We start from the raw sequence: 20,713 nt of genomic DNA on the forward strand, positions 1-20,713 counted from the left end.
GGAATTTCAGAATACCAAAACCAGTGGAACTTGTGGTGTAAAAGAGGAAACAATATAGAAGTTAAAATAGATTCATAAACATATTATTGCTGAGACTATCTAGATTACATATTGATGGAATAGCATAATGACTTAAAATTCTGGCTTTTACTGAGAAAATATATGAAATAATAAAAAAATCCATCTGCCCAACCAGAATAAGCATTCTCCAAGAATCATCCTTGATTTTCAATATTGCTTGGGCATTTTCAACTGTAAACATTATGTGCTTTAAAGATGGAACTTTAACATTATCTTCTCCTGAAACAGCCCTCAATTCATAAATTAATGTAAAGATCAGCAAGTTCAAAACATGCAATTGGACATTTGGGGTGATTAAAAAGACAGTTGCTGATGTGCAGTAATTACATATGCTTCCTGAATTGCATCTTGTGTAGGCCATTTGCAAAGTTATCCAAACTGTTTAAGCACCTTTCTTCGGTGAACCTTCCAATTTGTACAAGCACAAGTTTTTCACAACTAAATAAAAAGAACAGAACATTTGGATCTGCATAGGAACAGATGAAAGAGGAATCTGGAAGGGTAATGCTTGGCATAGTTATAAACTCATGGATGATAAAGCTGTAGTGGTGAGGATATCATGAGATACAGCCAACTGACAAAGCAATGGAATAAGACATAAAATTTTATGTTATCAACAAAAAGACAGTGTATGAGAACATGAGGAGGGCATAAAACAAAAACGGGAAAAAAGTTAAGGCCTTGGTGCTTTGTAAGAGTAGTAGATGTACATTTTTTTCTACCTGAATAAAATGTCACAGTAGATCATGAGGTCCTGAATACTGTGTTGGATTCTAGACAAGCTCACAAAACTGTCATCAGAAGAAATTCCCTCACACATATACAGGCAGAGTATTTGCAACATATTAAGTAGTGATTGCAAATAAAACATCAGCAAAAATACGGAACCTGAGTTCACTGGTGTAAGACAGAAAAGAAAGTATAGAAAATTATTTAACCATTTTACTTGCTGGAATTACATATGCAAACTTGAACAGCAGAAGAGATTCCTCTTATCTAAAATCTGCTTTGCAGAGAGAGAAGTGCATCTTTCTCTTTTCATTATCATTTTAATTTTCTGCTTCGATTTCTACATATGGCAGGCATGCACTCTAAAACCCTCTGTCATGTGTTTGTGTTTTAAATACTAATTGAAACCAACGTAAAATGCTGGCTAAGAGGAGCCTTCTGTATCATTACTTCCACCATAATATAAATTCTCATGTGTACATTCGTATATGAACATGCATCTTGTGGTTAATAGGCCAGAAAAGGACCAGAAATAATTTTGTATAGAAGTAGTTATTAGATATCAAAAATTATTAATAACAAATAATAAAATACTATTTAATAAGTAAACCCAGTTTGTAGACTGGCCTTGTATAAGATCAACACTTTGGAAGAAAGAATTTTCCATCTTCTAATTATTGAATATTATTGTTTCAAGCAACAAAATAATTCATAAAAAGCAACCCATTCACGAGCAGAAGAAAAGAGAACTCACTAAATAAAATACTTTTAAATGATCATTTAACTCACTCATATTTGACTGTCTTCTTGGATTTCATATTTGGAAATCCCATCTAATGAAGTTTTATTATTACCACTTTGTAGTGATTGAACACCATAATCCTCATATTTGCGCAGATCCCTAGTGCTCCCCACTTCTATTAAAAGCAGGGTTCTAATGAACCTCATGAGGTGTCACTAGGTAATTACCACTTACAGTCTGAAATGAAGCTCAGTTCCAAGCCATTTGCATTTATGTGCTAAAACTAAATTATTAATGTGGATTTTTACACATTTTTAGGTTTAATTTTTCAGTCTAATGAAACCATAAATTTCAAGCTTTCAAAAATATTCCTATCTCTTATTTAATTCAATATGTAATTGATAACATGCTTTTGCTACAGATGGAGAGGCCTTTTCAAATTTGAATTAATTTGGTGTTTTGCTGAGTTCGTAGATTAAGTGCTACAGATTGCCTGATGTTCACTACATTAAATCTTAGCTTTCAAATTAATGGAATGAAATTTTGGAAATTTGCAAGGTCAAAAATATTTTTTGCAAAGGTGATAGCTGTATTTTCTGCCCTTATTGAATGACTCCCACAAAGTGGCGGCAGCTGGGAACAGTCAAAGGCAAAATTCTACCACACAAAAGTGAATAAACTCCAAGTTCATTTGCATATTCATATTATACAATGTATTCAGGAATAATAATACACCATTTTAAAGAAGCAGATATGTTAGGTTTGGCTAGTGGTACGAACACCCAAAGCAAAAAGTTTACAGCAGGTTTATCCTTAAAGTTCAAGGCAATGTACCAAGTTGTTAACACCAGACTGACACACAGTCTTCACTGAGAGACTTTTGGGAGGAAATAAAAGAATTCCAAACAAAAAAGAACTTTAAAAAGAGCCACAAATGTAGTTTTAATTTTTTTAAGTCCAGTACCAGTTCCTCAAATCTTGCACAAGTAGATCTGTCACTCATATATCTGTCAGTAAAAATAATGACCACCAAGGTGGAGTAAAAAACGCCAAACACCAACAATCCCACACTCTTTCTACAGCAGTATTCAGCAGTGTTGAAAAATGCTATTTTCTCTGCCTTGTATGAGTATTTCTCTAGTCTTCTGTTCCTCTCACCTAGGAAGGGTAAGCATATCTCATTACCTTGGCTATCTCAGCTTTATCCACCAATTTCTTCCAACATGTTTCACTGAGCATGATGAGAGGTACAAAAGTGTTTCCTGCTTCATAGTGTCACTCATAAATGCCTGGTTCTCCAGTACCCCTACTACTACACACAGTGTATATTTTGGGGCTATTTTATCTATCACTATTCAGAGATGAACTCACAAAACTTTTTACTAATGTGTTACAATATTTATTTCATAAATCAATTGCTTGATATTCAGTACTGTCATATTTTGCCTTTGACAGAAGAGAAGAGCTATCAGTGAGAAAATATTAAAGGATTAATTGCTGTATCCAGTTAGAAAATCTACAAAGAAAAAGTGTCTCAAAAATACTCATAGTTATAATTGCAGTTTTAAAATTTGCCATTGATGGTTACAGTTAAAATATACAAATCCCTTGGTCCAAATTTTCTAGTCATGGGGGTATAAAACTCAGGGTAAGACCTCATTTTTGCTCCATAATATCTGTGACAAGCTATAATGCATCACTGACAATCTAGTGATTCATGAAATGAAAACTCCTTCCTGTTTACATCAATGCAGACATTCCCTGGGGATTCTTCACAAAACACCTGGCCAGTTTACAGCATGCAAAACATGAGACATTTGCTATATTATAAAAGTCTCTTATTTCTTTTTTTTTTCCTTTTTTCAGAAGCACTAGCCTTAGAGAAATTTCAGTATCTATTTCATAATCTGTCACCAGAATTTAAATATTCTCTCAGTGGGTGGAAACAGCAGACGGATAACCTCAGCACTGATGTTCTCTACAACTCAGTGAAAGACATGCAGCATGACATGTAATTCAAAAGGTTGCTTTGCATTTATTTCACCAACCTCTCCAGATTCTCTTCAAAAAAAACCTCTTTTACCTTTGGCAGAGCTACAGTTCTGAAGCACAGATCACACATATAAAACTAAAAGCATACTAGCTGATCCTAACTCAGAGAACTCAGAGACTTACTTGGCTTCCTATAAGCAGATGGAAAGAAATTAGCCACCTGCTGAGAATAATCCTAATGCACTAGCTGTGAGGAGAAAGGGAGGAAAGCAGCCTGAAGCAAACCAAAGGAGAATCATAAACCTATGCATGTCTCTAACTTCCTACTCTGCCTTAAAGTGTGGTGCCTCTGTTCACTTTGAATGAAATCCCTGCTCCATGCTGAGTCTCTGCTGAATTTCTTCTGACGGAGGAGATGCTGCAGCACAGCATCCTGCAGCTCCACCAGTCACACCCAGTCAGTGGGACCATTCCACAGCTGCACCACTCACAGAGTGTGTGGCACCTGCTGCTGCATCTATCTCATTTGGAAAACACTTCTTTGGTTTGGTTTCTCGAGCTACTGCAGTCCTTCTCTGGGTAGGCTTTGGATAGTTGATGGGTCTCATCCTTCAGAGGGGAGCAGTTTTGGACTTGCATGCAGAGCTCGTGCACACTCCAGGGCTCATGCACACCTCACAAATGGAAGCATCAATTGAGCAATGTTTATTTTAGGAGGTTAGCACATGCATAAACTCCTTTAGATGTTTTGGTCCCTTGCCAGGTTCTGTGCTGTCTAGAGGAGCTGAAGTGTTGTACAGTTGACCAATCTAGTTCACAATATATGCCCTGCATCAATTGTGCCCTATATATGCAGTACAGCTGACCAACTCTCATAACTCATTAAAAAATAGAAAGAGCTAATTAAAGTTTCTGCCCACTTTTCATTTCTAGGGAACGTTCTTTCAACAATGCTTGAATAACTGACTGAATTGAGAGCAGCTTTTCTTCTGAAAACTGTAGAGATGGAATGATTGCAAATAAATTATATTAGACACTACTGTTTTGATCCACCTCAAGAGCTCTTGTATTGTTTCACAGCCCTGTGAAATAGTTGAGAATTCATTCTTCAGTGCACTGGGACTACTCTTCATAATTGTGACAGTACTTGGCCCAGAGGGATAAATTTCTGGTAAAAACATTATTTCACTGAAAACTAAAATTTATGTTTCTTTGAAACAGAAAGAAGTATCAGCATATTTGTACCATGACAATCTGTCTCTGAGCTACCTATATTCCATGGACAGCAAATTAATATATTAGGAATTTAGTCAAAGACAGATAAATTTCTCTTCCACATTTATAATAATGTCCAGTATGGGAGATGAACAATAATGCAACACTAATTACTTCAGCCCCCACACAGAGACATATTGGAACATTTCCATTAATCTGTTCCATTGCCCAAAGCACAAAACCATTCTCTTCCCAAAGCACGAGCTGCTACATCAGATTTGTGGTGAGAAGTATCCCTAAACCCACAATAACCTTCAAAGCAAAGCTGTAACTAGGATTAGGATTTGGGTGAGTAATTCTATACAGATTTAAAATTATGTGACAACTTTCATACTCTAAGGAAATCCAACTTTGGGTTTCAATTCACAGAATTATAGTTTTAAACAAAATATTTTATAAAGGACTTCACTGATTTTTTTTGGCATAACTGAAAATTTGTTCTTGTAAAGACCTTAAGAATAAGTAAAATGCTGATAGAACTGAGAAGAGCAACACTTAAAGATGCTACACTTCCCAGAGTTTAAAACATGTCATTTTTAAATATATTAAACAATTTTCAGTTAAAAAACCCTCCTGACATTTTGTGTGCTATATGCAAGCAGAAATTCATTTGGACCTTTTGGAAAAAACCCCTAGTAATTAACATATTTGTCAGAATTCTCTACAGAAGAAACAGCTATGCTTTGTCCAGGAATTGGCCATGACTCTTGTAAGCATGCAACCCACGTTGTAACTAGGAAAAGGCAAAAGGCTTATTGTTGGTATGAGTTAGAAATGTAATGATATTCAATTTTCTCTTTTTTGTAACTTTGGAAAGCTCTTATAAAATACATTGATTCACAGTGCAGACAGCAGCTATGACAGGAACTTTTTTTATCACCTAAATAATTATTCTTTTATACATTACAGAAATCCTCACTTGTAACATTATCTTAGAGAAAATATATGTTTAAAAAATTCAACAGTTATGAGATTATGCTACTAAAGCTCTGCTGGAGGAGTGCCACTAACTAGTTTGGAAGGGGGAAGTGGAAAATACCTGGCTCGCCAGTGATGAGCAAGGGGATGTTGTGCCTAAACTTGAGGAAATGATCAATAATGGGATCCTTTAATCAGCCTCAGGAGGTGTTGTGGCTGCACAGAACCGCCTGAAATGTTTCTACACTAATGCAGGAAGAGTGAGGAACAGAAAAGACAAGCTTTGGCCCAGGGCCAGATAATTGATATCCCTGCATAAGAGAAACCTGGTAAGTGAGTCTGTGATCAGAGTGCCATGCTGGATTGTTCTGGGGGGATATCCAGGACAGAATATAGCGAGGCATGGCACTGTGTGTAATAGAAGGCACAGGAGCTCACAGTAGGCATTGGCATAACTGAGAGCCTCTGGGTGAGAATCAAGGGGCAAACCAATAATGTGGATTTCACAGCGGTTTCTACTACAGCTCTCCAATTCAGATCAATGATGTCAAAAAATTATTTTTTGAGGAATCAGGAGACGCTTCCAAGTCAACTGCTCTTGTCCTTTTGGAGGACTTCAGCTTGTCAGAAATCAACTGGGAGCATCACAGAGCTGGTACAGCTTAGGCCAGAAGATTCCTAAAAAATTGGTCACGTATGCAGTGTAATATTCCTGCATCTTGTGGAAGCTTTGATAACAGTGTTTCTGTAGCTCTCTGAAAATAACTCACCTTGTAGAAGCTAAATCATTCTTTTTGGTCACTGCAGTACTGCTTTATCGCCTTGAATAAGTGTTTTTCTGATCCTGTTCCTGCAAGTTACAGTGTTCCCATGAGCTTCTCTATGGATTTCTTGCTGTTATGGTGTAAGTTATTTTTCTAAATAGAAACTGAGAGATATTATTTATTTATTTTGGGTTTAGAAAAAAAAAACTATGTCTTAACTCTGCAGAGAAAGGCTTGCAAGGTCATGGCCTAGAATACATGTAAAATAAGTACAATGACTGAAAGCTTTTTAAGTGCTGTATCGGAAATTACAGATCAGCATAAAAGACTCCAAATCCTACACTAAGATTTTTTTCCCTTGGGTTTGGATTATGTAAGATCAAACTCAGCCAGTATATAAACATGTGGAAGTCAGTAATACTTTCAATAAAAAATTCATTTCCATTCTGGCTTGATGTGGTTTATTATCTCTAAGTATGAGCAGAAGTTTACTATAGGTGGAAGCAGCCAGCTCAAATATCTTTCAATTTTGTTTTTCTTTTAAACTATCCCGTTTCTAAAGAAAAAGTCTATTCTAATATCCCTAGAACAGAATTAAGATTCAAATTATTTAAGATTAATTTTCTATTATTATTATTATATTCATAAATATTTCAGCTTTGGATGCATTTCTGTGTTTAATTGTTCCTTCTCTTGTTGCAACTATACAAACATCTGTACAGATCAAAAGATTGTTATTTATAACAAATGAAGGTGTTGAGCTCAATATAAATCGATCTTAGATCTGTGAAATTTATAGCACTGCAATATATATGGTGATACCATAAATTACTACTCTTTTAGAAACTTTAACAGGCCAATATTTGCCCACCTATTCATCAGCATATCTATTAAAAAGTCATTTGCAAAACATTTCTTTGTAGCAAAAATATTATTGGAGTACTCAAAACAGAAAAGATGATGATTCCTCAGGAACCTTATCTTGGACCTTCTTTCTTTTCCAAACTGTACAAGTTCTCACACTTATTGCATATTCAAGAAAAATGCATGCACAGGCCTGCAACATGACATACATGCAAAGAGAAAACTTGATTTGAAAAGGGACACCATGTGAATTTTTTTAGAGGATCAAAATTTACATTTTTTTTTCCTAAGTTAGCATCGACTGGTGTTTTCACATGACAAGACCAATATAATAAAACATCTATGAATTTCAGTTTCAGAAAAGACAAATCTTTCTGTTAAACGCAGAAACATTCCTCATCTTATACAGAGTCAAGGATGAGAAGACGTGCCAGCTACTGCACATTTGCCTACTGAGCAGAAGTTTGCAATGTATAAACAATTATAAATAAATTCATTTGTTGCAAACAGTGTTTGCTATAAGCACCAAGCAGAGAAGTTCACAATGTTAAGGTCTATGAGCCACTAACTGAAACACTCACAGCTCTACTTATGGAAAAAAACAATCCCAAAACCAAATGGAAAAATATTTATCTATCTACACATTGTTGTTGCCTAAAGAGCATTCCGTCAAATGGATACTTGTCTCCAGTTATTACTAGCCCATTCCAGATTCATCCCTTTTGGAGCTTCTGTCATGTATTAGATCAGACAAAGGAGGCTGTTTCCTTCTGGCAAGAGTATGATAGAATGACAGAATCATACTGCAGTTTCTTTAAAAACTCCACCTTCTTGTTACTTTTTATCATTCTGGGAATAAAATCATACCCTCATATATGGAATTAAAAGTAGTACAGATCGTTTGATTTTTGTACTGCTCTGATACTACTGCAGTGGATACAAAAGCATAAAAATATTTGTAAGGTCACAGATATTGGAAAACGTGCTTTTGTGAGAAGCAAAAGACAGAGAATATTGGTTTATTTGAGGGATTTCATAAAGAACTGCCTGTGGATGATTTTATAAATCTGTCTCTAGGGATTTACTATCTTTATCCTCCTTTTGCTTCTACCCTCCACTTCAGAATAACCCTTTAAGGCTTCTAACTATTCAATTTCCATGGTACTTTGCTCTCTCTTTTCCAGAAACATGATATACTACAGCTCAGAAGCAATCCTTCTGTTATTTGGGTTTGGGTAGAGAGCCTGGACATATTGCAAAATGAAACAAACAAAATATTGACTGAGTGCTGGCTTGGTTTTTTCCAATATTCTGTAAGGCAATTGAGAACAAACTGTACATCTTGGCACCTAGAGCAAGAAGCTGCAAACTCCTGTTTCATCCCCTGCTCCTCCCTAACTGGGAATGCTCTGGAAGTGCTTCCTAGAATACAGTACAGCATCTTTCTAAAAATAACCAAGAAAGGCATAGTAACAAAAGGCTTCACCAAAACACTTGGAGTCAGGGAAGAGTCCCCCAGCAACTACAATTTTTGTACCAAACCAAAAAAAGATCTATGTATACCAAGCAATGTATTAGTGTAGCACCTAGCACAATCCCATTTACAGTAACAATAGCTCAAATAAATACTTAAATATCTGGGGTGAAATTCAAAAAATTCAAAAATTTTAATTCTAACTATAATTAAAATTGTGTTATTTGCTACTTTATAATTTAATAATGGTTAATATATATTTCTGTCACTCTAAAAGCCTACAGATCATTTATTGCTTTTGAATAGAGGTTGTTCAATACAAAATGGCAGATAATCACTTGTGTATCATCTCATTAATTTGTTATAAATAACTGAACACAGAAAAAGGCAGAGGTGAGTGCAAACTCTGCCATGCAATAAGGAAAATAGAATTCTATCGTTTTCTATTTTAATATTTGATTTATCAGGTTTGCTGATTCCTTTTAATTTTGGCTTAAATAGTGAAGGAAATGTGATGATGAGCAGCACAATTCAAAGCATCACTTTCTTTGTTATCAAAGGATGCACAGGGGCCACAGGGGACCAACCTCTCTCCAGTACTAATTGTTTAGTTTTAGTTATATGTTGTCATGATACAGTATGCTAATATACAATAGGTAAAATCAATTTTTTCTGGGTTCTTTTATTTCTATTCCTTTTTCCCCATTTAGGTGTGTGTGCCAGGAAGAATGCCTTCAAATCAGAACACAAACACAATATGTCATTGTCTTTTTTTTTTTTTTCTTTTCAGATTAATAATGTTTCTATTTTCTTATTTCTGCCTCCATTTGTTTAAGAAACAATTATTGTTCTTGTTGAAATCGTAAAATGGCATTGCTAACATCATTGGATTTTGAAGTCCACTTTTCTTGTTTAGTTTTAAGGTGTGTTTTTAAAATATCTATAAAATATCTCTCTTTTTTGTCTAGTTGTGCAGACAGGTGACTGGGTGACTAGTGCCTTTGCAGAAAGTCCACATTTTCTGAGGGACAGTGTCAGGCTCTAGAGAAGTCATATTGTATTTTAAGCTGGTGATTTTTCTCTATTGCCTGCATATAAATCAGAATAACAAAAAATTATTTTCCTAAAATACTGTAATTTAAGAATTTTAAAGTGTTATGGGCAGAAAAAGAGGTAAAAAAGAGTAAACTTTAAATTATTGAACAAATTGTACAAACCACATGTGGGGACTATTTTCCAAAGGGCAATCTTAGTTAGGCAGCCATTCAGCCATTCAGGCTGGACCATACAGATAAAAAAATGTAACTTTCTAAAAAATAATTTAGCACTTGGGCATCATTTTTCTCTTGAAATATGCTTGTAATCCTCAATGGAAAATGAATACTTTGTCAATGACCTTTCCAAAATCTCCTCCTGCAATATATGCTGCTTTACTGTTCTGCTCATGATATTAGGAGCAAAAATCTTCTGACCTAACAGCTTTCCTCTGGAAGTGCTGATTCAGCAAAACTGGAATCAGCTGATTTCCAGTTTTTGAGGCAATGCTGACTGACATCTTGCCAGCCACCAACCTCCTCGTGCTAGAAGAAGCCCCAAAACATGGAGCTCCTTGACTTCATGGACTCCCAGCCACTTATTTCATGGTGTTTTGGGAAGACATGGCCTCCAGTGTTTCCCACCCTGTGCCAAGCAGGAGAAGCAGCAGGGTGCTGCTGAAGAGCTGACCTGCCCTCTCTCACAGCTCCCAGCCACACCTTTTGGCTCATCAGCTGCCCAGGTAGCAGCAGCCTGCAGAAGCAATCTCTGAACCCCGGGGCACAGGAAGGTGCCTTGGGAGAGGTTTCAATGCCCAGGTAGCAGCAGATATAGGACGCCTGGAAACCTTGATGTCAATTTTGTGACAGCTTGGTTATGTGTGAGCTGCTGAGGGACCTGACTTGCTGTTTATCCACTGCCTGATAAAAGGTAGATAGGAGATGTTTGGATGATCCACTCTTAAAACCAAACCTCATAGTTATATCTTACAAATGGTCTGCCCTAAAAGGTAAAAGCAAATCAGAAATTACAGATCTGTTTATATGCATGCCTTGTGAATCAGTTTTATAGGACTAGAGCTATAAACTGTTATAACAGGTGAAAGTTTTGTGAGCTATGAGAAATTCATTTCAGCCAGAAGAAACTTTTTAAGGATGACAATGCAATTACAAGCGCAGCGACTCCTTGGAGAAGGCATTGGCTACGTCTGCAAGAGGCCATCGGGAACATGAAAAGCATAAGCGTTCTCAGCCACAGCTGTGTCTGCACTATGGCTAGATGAAAAGTTTTGAATAAAAGCAGGACGAGTATGACAGTCTTGAACAAAAGGAAAAGAGTGTGAGGACCCTGCTGTGCCTATTTTTGAAAGCCAGCATTCAGCAGACAGGGTGCTCTCAGGTAGATACCTCAGCTGCAAGTTACTTTAAAGGTCAGTGTAACAAGACATTAGGCATTCAGGGCAAAGCTTTTCCGACAAGGATTAATTAACTGGGTTTCAGAGATGGTGACTGAGTGCCCTTTTAGCAGTAAATTCCAAACAAGTCAACTGTCAGTGTCTCAGAAAGAAATTCCAAAGCAAGTCCTAGGTGTCAGTTTGTTTTAGGTCCCCAGCTCCTGGGTTAATTGGTTCCTGGTGCTCTCAGGCAGCCTTGCAGCTTAGGGCACAAGCTATTGTCATTCACTGCAGGCATTTCCAAAAAACTAAAAAATTCCGCATCAGTTGTTAAAATATCTGGAAACCCCATAGAAGACAATGTGGTCTATGAGCTGACCTTTTGTTCAGATTTATAATTTAAAAAACCAAAATAAGCAAAAGCCACCAAACCAAAACACATACATCTTAACAATAAATATTTGCATTTTTGATTTAGCTCTATTGTCCATAACTTCAGAAAGTTACATCAATACTCAAAGCAATATGTAGTTCATGCTTCATACTAGTGATAAAAATACTTAGTGATAAATTCTTTAAAAATGAATCTTATAGGGAAATCCAGAGTGTATAAATTCACAGAGCACATTTTACAATTTCACCAAGTTTCAGTGCTTGCCTGTTGCAAAACAAGACAGTGATTAGACAAGGGACATCATCTACAGCCTCTGTCCCTAAATGGATACAACTTTGATAAAAAGCTTAGATCATTCATTCTTTGTCAGTGAAACTCAAGACCCTGTGGCCAACCACTCCTGGGGAGGCTAATCCAAAGCCACACAGAGAACACACAATATTACCTCTTGCTTGGTTTTTCACAAAGCTTTTTTAGTGTGTAGGGAGCAGAAACCCACAGAGCCTTCACATACAAGGAAATAGAAGGAAATACAATTTGAGAAGCAGAGTGGGATATGATGAGACCTGAGCTTGGGAGACATTCCACAGTCTGCAGAGGTATAACTGTGTAGCAAATATAAATTACTCGTCAATTTTGTGTTTAACATTTCTTAAAGGAACAACTCCTGGCGACAAGGATGTGCTCTTCTTCTCTCTCTCTATGTATGCATGTACATATGTAAAACCCTGAAAACTCTGGTGGAAGCTGGCACTAGAGATCTGATATTTCTTTTATACTGAAGATACAGTGGTAGCTAATGTACAGCCTGTTTACATTTCATTAAAGACGGCAGATTAAAAATAAGAGCGTAGCACCCTGATATTTAGGAAAGCAATATGTAGCTACCCAAATCAACAGGATTAATCACACACACAGCTATCTCTTCCCATTTTCAGTACACAAACAGTTCCTCTGCTCCATGTATCCCTATTTTGCTCAGCAGTGATTAGTTCGGAAAGATCCTGAACTGGCTATATAAATGCAGCCTATATATAGCCTGTAATAATAAAAAAGTGTAAATCCCAACATGAGTACACGAACTACAAGTTTCATACAATTCAGTTAATAAAAAAATATATTTATGACAACAGGATTTTGAGCAGGGTAAATGTTGTTGGATCTGCATACTTTATATCTTTTCACTGTTTCTGAGATGTAGTCCCTAAGCAAACTTGGGAGTGAACAATCTGCTCCCCAGCATTTTGCACAGACTGCCATCCTTGCTCACTTTCTCCCTGCATCCTAGGTGACTGAATTAATACAGAAAATATGAGTTGGTTACCTTTTCTGACCATTCCAGCACTTGCTCTGGGCTTCTTTCACCTCTCTGGCTGTTGATAACCTCTGAGTCACAAATCTGGATCACGCTGTACTGCTTTTACATTCAATAACTTGGCATGAATGTCACTTCCAGCATGTTTGCAAAGGTGTTTGGAATCTCCAAATGTCTTTTAGTTAGAATTAGGAATGAAAAATTTCTGTTAAAGGAAAGATTTCTGAAAGTTACAACATTCAATTCTGTTCTCACAAAGTCAGGTTACTTCAAAGTTTATCTTTGAAGATGAGAAGAAGAAGAGACAATTACACCTTAGGTTTGCTTACAGCTAATGGATAAACTATCAAACCACATCTTCAATGGATTGATGAAGCTTAAGTGTGGTTGAATGGCCAACCACCTTTTCCAGAAATTCAGTCCTCTCCTCAATCAATTAGACATTTGAATTCTGCACCAGCTACAATCCTAATGAAACAGCATGATGTTATGTACATAGATACTACATTTATAAAATATTTTTAACAAAAATAATTCTTCAGAAATTTGTTATAATACAGAATACAGCATGTGAATTCATAGCACAACACTAAAATAAGTACAGAAGAACCCTTGTAGTGGTCCTAAATTTCCAAGGGGCTCCTGCAGCTAAGGACTGAATTTGGATTATAAATTCAATCACTGCTTTATAATTTGATGTTGAGAACAGCTAAACAAAAAAAAAAAAAAAAACACTAACATTATAAATGCTCAAAATGCATTGGTTTGTGCCACCAGAAATAAAGTACTCATAAGAGAGTGTTCTGCCTAAGGAAAAAGAACAGTGGCAACACAAAATTATTTTCAGCTGCAAGAGTAAAATAAATTCAGTTTTACCGAAAACATCCAAATAATTCCCTTATTGTTCATCACCTTGTTAACTGAAAAAGGATTTCAAATAGAATAGCAAAATAAACTGTTGTAATTGCTGAGTGTATTTTAGTACTTACTAAAACTGTAACACAAAGCATGGCCTGCTTTGTAATATATAACCTGGTTTGCTTCTTAACAGTGCCAAGACTCTAGGAAGATAGAAAGGTGAATCTGATGTGATTTGACTTTGAAAAAGCATTTCAAGGGGTACAAATTCCACAGCCATCCTTGTGTCACGCAGTAATTTTCTCTGCATGATATTAAGAGATAATGGACTAGTCTTCTTTTAGAGGGATATAAAAATAGTGCAAAGATAACAAGGGCCAGATATGTTGCAACTGATACACTACAGAATTAATCTTGAACCATATTGGTGTTACAAGCCACTGGGATGTGTTTTCACTTTCAATTTATAGCTCCTTTTTAGAGTGCCACTTCTCTTAGTCCTTAAAAGCAGGGGAAGATTCTGGGTGTGTTTATTTTTCTTTGTACACTATTTTCTAAACTTCAGTATATCCTATAGAGTAAGCTAAAGTTCCAGGAGCTAAATCAAAAAGTACTTGTGGACTTACTTCACCTGATTAACCACAAAATCTCTTTATTTTCTCTCTGGTAATAACCTCAGCCCAAAGTATCATGTGGCTTAAATAAGGAGAGAATGTTACAACAATATTTCATGCACACATTTCTGTCTGTGAAATAGAAATGTGAATCTAGATTAGACATTTAATATTAATACTAAACATTTTTAACTTTAAAAGTGGGTTGAGAAAAATCAAATGCAAAAAGTCTCTGATGAAATAAACACAGAAAAATCAGAAAATACCCTGGGGGTTTTTGCAACCATGCTAAGTGTCTTTCATAAGATTCATGGAGGCAGCAGTAGGAAACCAAATTTAAAGAGAGGGAAAACAAAGTAAATTTTTTTATGTATGTGGAAATTCTTGTGGGAATAAACATTCACAGCCAGTTAAAAACAAAAAGAATGGAATGTCTATACAGATACATGCAAATGTCTCTAATGAAAGCAGACATTTGGAAACAGTTAAAAAACAAAAAAATATATTTTTCAAACTTGACACCATACTAAAGAATTTACTCATTCTCTCCTGGCTTCCCCTTCTGTGGCTCCGGAGAAGCCAGTTCCAAAGAGATCACTGGTTCCAACACAGCAAAAGTTGTTAGACTACACATTCTCTTGCCAAACCTTATTTTCCACTACTCTAAAACTTTGATCAACATTGTTTAATCTTGTAATGTTTACATTACGGTGAAAGAAATCCCTTAAGTTTTATTCAGAATTCTTTATTCATCTCCTAGATGCTGTACCACACAAGCATGTAGCTAAAAAAAATTGCATTTAATATAAAAATTACATTCTATATAAAAATTACTCTGCTTAAACATTTTCCCATGTTAGGCCTAGCACACAAGGGCTGCTGAAGTCGTATCACATGAGGCTCTTAACAGCTTTGTGTGTAAAGGCTGATGGCATTCATGGTCTGGAATTGACACCAGATCCCTGAGAAAGGACAGTCCCCAACAGTCAGAGCAGAAGTTCCAGCCCCCTAAAATTCAAACAGTCATTGCAGTAGTTACACACCACCATCTTATGGCATCAAGGTTTGGATAAAAAGGCAAATAGCTCATTTTGAAGCATATGCAGTGCTTTCACCTGCAGCATTTTCAGTGTATACCTACTTCGGTGACTACTATGTTCCAGTTCCTTTTAAAAAAAGGAGGCATCTTGCTTTTTAAAAGATGTTATATGCTCATCCCAGCCTGGGTATAATCAGTCATTTCTGTGTAAGAACATGAACAGCTAATGATAATAATTCTTTATTTCTAAATAGAATCAATTCCCACATTACCTACAGAAAGGCTTGAGGCTGTCATGAATCAAGAGTCACTCCTCCTTTTACAGATTACAGTTCGCAGTAACAACCTCTAGAAAGATTCAACTTTGCAGGTGAGGACAAGTTTAAACTTGACAAATACATGTTATCCATAATAGACCATTACAGAGGCTTTTAAATTATAACCTGAAAATAATAAATAGTAGTAGATAAAAATGTCCGCAACTTATTAAAAAAAAAAAACCCAGCAATTTAATATGACTTTATATTTTAAAATCCTTACCTACCAGGAAGATTTTTTTTTCCAAAGAAGATGAGATTAAATCAAGTTCATAACAATAAATTAGTATTTCTGTAACTTCTGGCTCAAAATTATGAGTTTACAACTGTAAGTAATATTACATGTTTGGTGCCTGGATGGGATGATTATGGTTATCTAAAAGCACACCAGGTCATCTTTAAGAAATGTGGCACTAATGGATATTTCATTTCTGAACCAAGAAGTCGTGTCTTGTGAGGGAAGAATGTGAATATAATGAGAAAAAAAAATCATTAGTCAGCAAAATTATTTCAAATAACTGAGTAAGGAGCTTATATTTTTAAAAGTGTAATTCACATTGAAGGTTTTAACTGAACAGCAGAAGGTCAGGAGTTTTACTGTGGTTACTTATAGTATATTGCTGGAAAGTCACTGATACCTATTATACTGGAGCAAAGAAAAAGATACATTTATCTGTAGTTCTTACTATAATCTGTACTACTTCTTCTCAAAAGGCTTAGCTATTAAAAATCTATATGTATTTATAAAGAAATACCAGAAATCTGGTACCATTACAGAATGCTTTACAGTGTTTAAGAGAGTGTCAGCATTTACTTTAGAAACCTTTGCATTCAAAGGTTTATGTCTGAGCCATAAAAATCATTCCACTGTATAACTTCTCTTATTCTCACTGCAGGAGTCTGTTCCCCCACCCCACTCTTTCTCTTTTGCTAAATAGCCAGATTTTCTTTCTCTGCTGAAGTTACAGATATATATTTTTAGAAGTACTCTTTTATGAGTGATTTTCTTCCAGTTAATTTCCCTTCACTATTGCACAATCAGGCATTTTAGATACAATGTAACATTTTCACATAAATATAAGATGATTTCTCAGCTTTCAAAGACACAGGTTCTTGTAACTAAATAAGTCAAGCACATTTAATTCTCAAGTTCTGAGCTTCTGTTTTAGGTCACTTGATTCATTAAAGAGTAAAAAGTCCCTTAGTTGTTTCTCTTTGTTGCAGATACAAGCCTCCACAGCGTCCTCTAAAACAGTCTGCCAACACATGTAGAAAGATGAGAAACAGAACTACATTTTCATTAAACATATCCAGAAAAAAACCCCATATCTTCACACTTACCTTGCCTCCTTGTGTGTCTGTGATACAGAGACAGGCCATAAGACTAACCTCACCTGTCCTTAGCAGACTTTGGTGTTCCAGTAGTACCAGCATGTCTGGTAAGCTTGATCCACTCCATAATGTGAAGAAATTTCATTCAATTTAATATGAAATTCTTTAAATTGCAAGTCCTCAGTGGCAAGCAGAATGCAGAATACATGGCTGCCAGCCATAGTTACCTTCCACACCCATGTTCCTGCATATGTGTGTTACCAATTTTGCTAAGAACTCAGGTTCCTGTTATCCAGAACTCTCCCCCAGCTCTCTCTGACTGCTCTATCCCAATCAGCGCTGAAAGGCAGACACCAACCTGATTGTTGTTGGCTCAGGTGGAAACAGCCCTGTGGTGAAACAAATACCTGGCCTATAGCATCTCACTCTTTGCAAAAGGTTTCACTTGTCAGTACCCTCCTTTCTGATTTTCTAGAGGCTATTCTGAAACAAAGAGAATAGCCATGAAATTCAGAATGAGCTGCCTGAGTTACATTTGATTAGGCAGAGGGAAATGGTGAGAGGAGGAAAATGTTCTCACATGAAAAGGTCTCATCAAAGACAACCACTCATGTGGCTCCACCTTGTGCAGCCTCTACATGAGACAATCTCATGTCTGCTGCTGGGTGAGGTGAGAGCCTCAGAGACCCTGTGGGTCTGAAGCAGGACACAGATGAGTTTTACCATGCATTCATTCCCACTGCTGCATTCCTGACTGATCTAACAGGGCACCGGTTTTTCCTCAAGGAGAATGTTGATGTAATATAATAAAAAGGATTGTCTTGTTTTGGCTGTAAAATGCAAAGATAAATGCACTGACACTCCCAGAAATAATGCAGAGGTCTGTTGCTTCTTTATGTCCGAAGGGAAAACACATCACAATTCCACACAGTGAAACTTCCTATTTTCATTCTTTCCGATTTATTTATGTATTTATGTGCTCTCAGCCATCAAGTTGCCTCAGCTTTCTCCCCTGGGACATGACACTTTCAGCTGGCCTGTAGAAACTAGTTCTGTGTTCAAGACAATGATGATTGAAAGCAAGTAAAATTAGGCTATTTAGTTTTTTATGATATGTTGAGACTCTCCTCAATTAAGTCCTCTTAGGAATAAGAGATTCATATGTCTATATGTGTCTCGACATTTCTAAGTAACTATAGAATCAAATAGACTGATTGCTCTAAGTTTTCTATCCTCATCCCTTCCTGTAGTCCATGGCAGAGTTGAAACCCCACTAAGGTATCAGATTTACATATAATATTTCTAAAAGCACATATGAGGCTCAATGAATAAAAGAACTAACAAGATATTCTAGGATCGCATTGCTTTTCATTTAGTGTGATCTACAGCATCTGCACAGCTTGAATTATTTTTGCACAAGTATCACTAACTTCTAGAGTAATATCTGTAAATCAACCCACCATATTTTTTCTTAATTATGAAATGATAATAGAAAAATGACAGAAGCAACAAAATACTTTTAAGGCCTATGTGTGACCATTATTATTTAAGTAGCTTTTAGTTCAGTCATTCTACTCACAGAAATATATGTACACCAAAACAAACAAAGCAAAACAAACCACAACCAACAACAACAAAAAAAAAATCAAACACATGACTTTTTTCAAGGTTTTTTCTCAGTAATTGAAAGACACCAATCCATCAATCTGTAGCACATGGAACAAGAGAGCACAGTTTCATTAAAAAGACATCATCAAATGGCAGGGGAGGAATCCAAAGAAAGTTACTGGTTTTAGAACTCCTTGGATGAGGCCATGTATTTTTATTTCAATACTTAATAGGTCATGAGCTATAGCTTCAATGCTACAATATTTCTAAAATCACAGGAAACCTAAACCTGGGTATTTCTGCTAATAGATATGTACAGTGATTATATCACAGCTGGGAAAAAGGAAAATCAAAATTGAAGCTGTTGCTAAATTTCCAAATTAACATGCTGAACAATGATATTCCAGGATGAAATGCGAGCAAAAATATTTACTAATAATATTCTTATGAAATTTAAAGCTCAAAGATAGTTTTACCTACAGACAAACTACATCCACTCTCTAGGAAAGCCAGCCTTGAAATCAGTATTTCTGGATAATTTATTACTGGCAGCTACTTTTCTAAAAAAATGTTATCTCTACTCTAGAAAAACAAGGATGTGTTAATCATACAGTCAAAGAACACATCAGCTGGCTGAAATACAAGAAAGCTTACAAAACAACTTTTTAATTTTTTTGAAATATTTTCCTAATTGCAGAGATGAGTAAAGCAACAAAGGAACCCAATTTCAGAGCTAAAATTTTCCTGCACTAATATCAATTGACATTTTTCTTTTAGCAAGTCAACAGCCAAAAGAGGCTGGTTCTGTTCTGAGCCATCTGCTTTATTGTATTTAAAATTACACATCATGATTATATGAATTTGGACATTTAACATTTCTGGCTACTCTGAGAGAAAAATGCAATTTCATAGCCCAACTTTTCATTTATAGTTTGGCTTATGCACTGAGAAGGGAGAAAACAGTTGCTCTGCAGCAGTTGTTTAGGTCCCCAACCATAAAGTGAGTCAAGATTTTGGAGAGTTATATAGAAGACTTCAGGATTGCTTCAGCCTACACTAAATTACCAATAACAGCAAATGAAAAGCAGCCACAAATGAGATATTTTTACGTCTTTTACCAGGGAAATGATTCAGGACCAGTGCTCAATTCAATGAAATAAAATAAATTTATGCTAACCATCATTAGGGACTTGGTACAGGCAACACTGTGACATTCAAATATTTATTTCTACAGAGAAATCATTGCTTTGACATCTAGCCAAGTCCAAAGGTCTGAAAACACTACCAGGTCTTATATATGAGTCTTCCTTGTCTTCATTTTCTGGATTTCCATTTTTCTTTGTTAGTTTTTCATCTTCTCCACTCTAAATATCACCAAAAGTAGCAAGACAAAGTAGCTCAATAGAGGACACGGTCAAAAAATGTATTCTAGTGCATTGACAGGAATAATGCAAGTGAAATAATTTCTAGACATTTTATTCTTCATCTTCAATTAAAGTAACCCTAGAAGTACAGCAAATCAAACAACTTTTTTTTTCTTAAATTGAAACATCTCTGTAAACAGCTTTGATTTTAACTTCTATTTTGATTAGTGTAGTTATATCAATAATTAGTGCCCTAATATTTCTTTGGATCTCACCAATCCTATTCTTACTTTTAATTCCATTTTGAGTTTGATGAGGTGCTACGGCAAATTAATAAATTTACTGTTAATAAATGAAATTAATCACAGAACAAGGAGTTTCACTGTATGGATATACTGGTAGTTAGTAACTTTTTAAATCATTGGTTTAACAAATTTTTCTGTTGAGTCAAAAGTGGGCAGAAGGCACTTAGGACCCTAATAAAAACCTGCTAAGACACATAGGATATGGCTAGATCCTTGTTGAGAATTCCAGGAACGCTGTTTGCAAGAGTTGATGCAAACAGTGAACTGTTGCTTGAGAAAGCATCTCTCCATTAATGTATG

Source organism: Ammospiza caudacuta, chromosome 4, assembly GCF_027887145.1.
Source record: "Ammospiza caudacuta isolate bAmmCau1 chromosome 4, bAmmCau1.pri, whole genome shotgun sequence".
NCBI classification, from domain to species: Eukaryota; Metazoa; Chordata; class Aves; order Passeriformes; family Passerellidae; genus Ammospiza; species Ammospiza caudacuta.